Source organism: Myotis lucifugus, unplaced genomic scaffold, assembly GCF_000147115.1.
Source record: "Myotis lucifugus unplaced genomic scaffold, Myoluc2.0 scaffold_389, whole genome shotgun sequence".
Lineage (NCBI taxonomy): Eukaryota > Metazoa > Chordata > Mammalia > Chiroptera > Vespertilionidae > Myotis > Myotis lucifugus.
In genome coordinates, this window is record NW_005871437.1 from 279216 (window position 1) to 285304 (window position 6089).

Here is a 6089-nt window from a genome sequence, read left to right on the forward strand (position 1 = left end):
TGGATTTTCCATTAAAGCAGACAGAGACTAAAAGTTTCAAGACGCGGCCGCCAGGAGTCCGGAGCGCCAGCCCGGCGCCGTGAAGGAAGGGTCGGTGGCGCCCGCACCCTAGCCGCTGTCAACCGAAGAACGTCCAACTTGACGGCCGCACCCGCGAGCTCGTGAAGAGTCTGGACCCAGCGGGCGCGAGCCGGCGAGGCCGAGACTGGCGGAGAACGCAGCGGCGCCCTCGAGCCGGCGATCAGCCCAGTCATTGGGCCAGCGACAGCCGACGGTCAGCTCTCAGCGCGCGCTCGCCTGGCCGACGCGAGGACTGTCAGTTCCTCGAGGACCAGGACCGTCCGTCATTCAGTCAGTTACCCAGATGAGTGAGCATCGCCAGAAGCGTCCATTCCTTCTGCACCTATTGTGCACCTCCTGTTTGTCAATAGGCGATCAGTCCTCCTCCCAGTGCTGAGTAAGGCACGATGTGCAAAGGATCTGCCGCCGCCTTCAAGAATCAATCAATTACCCATTTTATTTCTGTCCTCCATTTATTGACCTTCTCTAGAGCCTGGAACTGACTTTAGAGAAGGTCTAAATTATCTCCCCTAATCCTGACCAAACCCCACAGGCTTTATTATTAACCCAATTTTTACAAAAAACGAGGAGACAGTCCTCTGACTTATTTGATCTGAAGGTGTCTGTTTCTTGGGGGGAGGGTGCCTGCTTTGAATACTCACACCCCTAGTGTGACACCTCCCTTCCCTCCATCCCGCCCCCCCAAAAAACTGTTCTGTAATCTGTGCCAGACTTTTGTCCTGAGTGCCATGCACCAGTCTTCACCTTTCTACTGGGACTACTGAGGTCGGCCGAGGCTTGGTTTCTGCTCTTCTTGAAAGTAGAGGGAAATACGGAAGGCTCTGTGGATAGCTAGCTACCTGAATCGATAATTGATCTGAATCCGGGGATGGATATCTCTAGGCCAGAGGACGCGTCTTTTGTCTGTCTCAGTCATTAACTATAGGAGCCCCTCCTTTCAAGCTGGCGGCAGAACAGACTTGAAATCCACCCCCCTCAATCCCCAAAGCACAGCTGAGTCTAGTCTGTGAGGTGGATTCAGGACTGTGGAGCTTAAAACTTAAACAATTTAGGGTGTCCTCTTTAGGAAAAAGATTACAAATTGGCCCTGTAAACACATTGCTGGGGCCTTGGAAACAGTTTCATTTTTTTTATAAATATATATATATATTTATTGATCTCAGAGAGAGGGAGAGAGATAGAAACATCAATGATGAGAGAGAATCATTGTTTAGCTGCCCCCTGTACACCTCCTACCTGGGTATGTGCTCTGATGGGGAATTAAACTGTGACCTGGTTTATAGATCGCCTTTCAGCCACTGAGCCACATCAGCCCGGCAACGAAAAGTTATTTTTATAGAATTCCAACTAATAAACACAGAAGAGATTATAGCATAAGAAAAGTATGATTTTGCAAACCCTAATGAAATACTGCATCTAGGCAAAGACCATGTAATGATGCTAAAACATTTGGGTGAAAAATTGTTGGGTAACTTTGAAATGGAGAGCTTAGGCTGACACAGCCTGAACCCACTAACCTGTCTTAAAATCACTTAGTGTTCTTCATGGAATATTCTTGCAGGGAAAAAAAAAAAGAAAAGAATCTAAGCCTAATTAAGTCAAGATCCAATTACTTGGCTAGGTTACCATAAATATGGGGAACAGGCTATCACCACAATCAGCCAAACTCAAAATGTGGGACATTCAACAGGACAAGTGACCTGGTTTCTGCAACAAATTCATGGCATGAAAATAAAAAGGGAAGGTAGAATATTAAAGCATAAAAGTCAAGACTTTACCAAAGGCAAAAACATTTGGATCCTGATTCAAGTGAGCCAACTGTCAAAATCCATCTTTGATACAATCTGCATTTTTTATATGAACTGATAAGTTAAGGACTTTTCATTTTTCTTGGTTAGGTATGATAATAACACCATGCTTATAGAAATAAAACCCCCTTTAAAAAATTATAACTGCACACAGATGTATAATGGATAAAGTAAAAATGTGATCTGGGATATGCTTTAAAAATAATACCCCACAGGCAGCATAGCAAACCAAAAGAAGAGGAGATTGGTAGAAGGTTGGTAGTTGTTGAAACCTGGTGCTGGTAACATGGGGTTTGTATACTATTCAACTTTTGTGTACGTTTGAGTTTTTTCATAAAAAGTTAGAAAACCATGCTAAAAAAATGAATGTGTTGACTAGGAACTTGGATGTAGCGTTCTAGCCCCCTGCTGGCAGATTCTGTTAGCACAGCTACTGCCCTAGTCACTCTGAATTCCCAGACCTGTCTAGAAGAGAAACTTTACCAGTATTTATAAATCTTACAAGAACCCTACAAAATGGATAGTATTAGCATACCATTTTACAGCTGGGGAAACAGACTCAGAGGGACTCAGTAATTTATTGTATTTATTTTAAGAAATAGGTTTTTATTGTTTTCAGAGAGGAAGGAAGAGGGAGAGAGATAGAAACATTAATGATAAGAGAGAATCATTGATCGACTACCTCCCGCACACTTCCTCCTGGGGATTGAGCCCGAAACCCTGGCATGTGCCCTGACCAGGAATTGAACCTTGACCTCCTGGTTCATAGGCCGATGCTCAACCACTGAGCCACACCAGCAGGGCAGCTGGGCAGGACTCTATAATTTCAGTTCCTAATAAGTCAGTGGAGCCCTAATCGGTGTGGCACAGTGGATAGAGCATCGGCCTGCGGACTGAGGAGTCCCAAGTTCGATTCAGGTCAAGGCATGTACCTTGGTTGTGGGCACGTCCCCAGTAGGGGGTGTGCAGGAGGCAGCTGATCGATGTTTCTCCCTCATGGATGTTTCTAACTCTATCCCTCTTCCTTCCTCTCTGTAAAAAATCAATAAAAATATATTTTAAAAAAAGTCAGTGGAGCCAAGATTCCATGTTCTAAGTTCCATAGATTGGTGCTTCTGGATCTTACTTTTTCTATTCGAGCAAGGGGTCACATGGGAAAAGGCAGGTGGAGATGCCCCTAATGAGAATGGATCCACAGGAAGCATAGCACCTATGAACAATGGATAAGTCAAGGTAAATAGGTCATATAAATAAGTCAGGCACAGTGCAAAGTGCCTGTCGTGCACAATTTCATTTACTCTGCAGTTATCCTGGGAGGTACACACTTTTACTTCTCCCCTTTTACAACTGAGGAAAAAGAGGTCCTAAGAGATGAGAGGACTTGTCCAAAGTTACGTAGCTAGGAAATACCTGAATTGGAACTTGAACCCAGGTCTGACTATAATGCCTGAGTTCTTTAAATAATTTTTTGAGATATAATTTACACATAGTGAAGTGCTTACATATGCTTCAGTTTTAATCTATAGTAACTATTGTATACTGCTTGTCTTACTTTAGCATGAATACAAATATTAATTTTTCATGGATATTTTATTACTTTTTTTTCTAAGTAAGAATGGAATCATGAAAGAGAAGAAACTGGTCAAGAAAGGGAAGGTGGACAGGTAAGGTCAAAGTTCACAGTTCTGCCCAGTGCTAACCATCCCTCTAATGGTTCTTTTCTCTTTCTTTCTTTCAGGGTAGCTCCTTATATTCTTATCTCTTCTATTCTTTCAGTGGAATCTACATCATACCCTCTTAGCCACTTAAACATACAGTTAAGTCAGTGGTTCTCAAATAGGGCAGTTTGCCTCTCAAGGGGCATCTGTCAATGTCTGGAGACATGTTTGGTTATCACAACTAGGAGATGCTACAAGCATCCAGTAGGTAGAGACCAAGGATACTGCTAAACATCCTACAGTACAGAGGCCAGTGAACAAAACATGTAGAGGACCTGCTCTCAGGGAGCTTACCTTCTCATGGAAAGAGACACTTATGTACAGTTGTGGAAAGTGTTAGGAAGAAGTAGCTCTAGGTACCACAAGACTAGTGGGCAGGGAGTGGAGGTAAGATGGGTCTTTTGAGTCACATTTATACTAAGAAATGGCTGATGAGTAGTAAATAGCCAAGCAAGCTGTGGAGGGAAGAGCATCCTAGGTGGAGGGAATTTACATGCCCAGCTGCTCTACCAAAGCCTGAGCTGGAAGTTAAATCAGGATTTGGGGGAAGGCAATGGATGGAGGCAGGTATTAGGAAGCTCTGTTGTGGCTATAGGCACAAGCCTTGTCTCCAGCCCAATGTTATCAATAATAAAACCCATATCTTTCTCTATTGAGTGATTATAGAAAATGCTTAGGATAAAATGTTAAATGAAAAAAGTCTCAAAAGTTATGCAGCACTTAAGTACACCATGGTTACAATGTTGTAAAAATGATGAACAGGAGAAAAATCAGAAGGAAATGGAGTAAAATGGTGTCGGTGGTCGTGTTGAATAGTGGATGACAGGAGATGATTCTTTAAAGTTTCTTTGATAAATGTCTTCTTTCCATTCTGTCTGTGAGGGAAACTGAGGCACAGAGAGGTTAAGGAACCTCACCAAAGCTACACAGCCCTAAGTGACCTGGGAGGGAGCCCTAGCCAGAGCCTGGCTCCAGAGGCTGCAGGTTTAACCAGGAGGGAACACTGCCCCTCAAAAGCTAATGTCAGAAGCCTAAATTCAAGGCCTTTGTGGCCATAGCCTCTGGACAAATAGGCCTCCTCCCCCTGTGATTGACCCTGTCTCCTGGGATGCCCCCAATAGTCAAGCACCTCAAAGGAGTGAAGAGGTGAGTGAGGGTGGAGGACCAGAACCAGAAGAGAAGAGGTGAGCAGAGGGGTCAAGACCTGCTCCAAGCAGAACCGTGTGTCCCTGGGTAGGAGCAGTTGTTCCTGTCACCCGACTCCCCACTCCAGAAGCCTGGGGAGGGCCCCTGTCCCAGGCTGGCCCTGTTTTTGCCCCCTGGGGCTGTCCTGAGGCCTGGGCCCACAGGTGGGGTCCTGCTGTCCACGGGAAAGGTGGATTCCTGGAAGTTCCTCCCCCTCCCCTGCCCCATCCCAGACAACTCTGTTCCTGGAAGTTAAAGGAACTGGGCTGCAATGTTTACTGTGGCCTGAGCAGGAAACCTGTCATTGGCTCTTACCCCCCACGGGAGGGTTCAGCACTGCTGGCAGATAGGATTTCAGTTCCTGCCTAGCCATCCACCTGCTGTGTGATCTGGGACAAGTTACTTGACTTCTCACAGCCTCAATTTCCTTATATATAGAACAGATGCTAGAAGTCTCTGAAGGGATTGAATGCAACAATGTGAGCGACACATTTGGCACCCTGACCTGGCACCCTACCGCACTCAAAGCAGGGTAGTTAGGATTATTGTTATCCTGCCACCCTCATCCTCTTCAAGGCCATGAAAGGCTTGGAGTGATGGGCTGAAAAGGCATTCATATGTCTTGGCTGCCAGGAGAGAATGCCTTTCTAATTAGCCCTGTCGAAGGAACTAAGAGAGAGTCAGGAGGCTTTGGCTAGAAATAAATAATGATTTATTCCAAGGCCTTAGGGTGTGCCAACTGGAGGCACAACTAGGTAATACCTAGAGTGTTCCGAAGGGAAAAGAAAAGCTAAGCGTTCTTATAGTGAAAAGTACATTGTTGGGAAGATCAGCCTTGTGTTCGTAGTCTCTGGGTTGGACCAAGATGGTGATCCTCCAGATGACAGTCTAGATCAGTGTGGTTCTCAACCTTCCTAATGCCGCGACCCTTTAATACAGTTCCTCATGTTGTGGTGACCCCAATTTCATTGTTACAAATTGAACATAATTAAAGCATAGTGATTAATCACAAAAACAATATGTCATTATATATGTGTTTTCCAAAGGGGTCACGACCCACAGGTTGAGAACCGCTGGTCTAGATCAGGCATGTCAAACTCATTTACTAGTATTTGGCCTGTGTTAGCTTTTGAGTTGGACATGCTTAGTCTAGATCAGAGGTCCTCAAACTTTTTAAACAGGGGGCCAGTTCACTGTCCCTCAGACATTCCACACATGCGCACTGCAGGCCCGGGACGAGTCGGCTGCTAAGCAGGACAGGCAGTGGAGGCAAAAACACCGGGCGGGCCGGATAAAT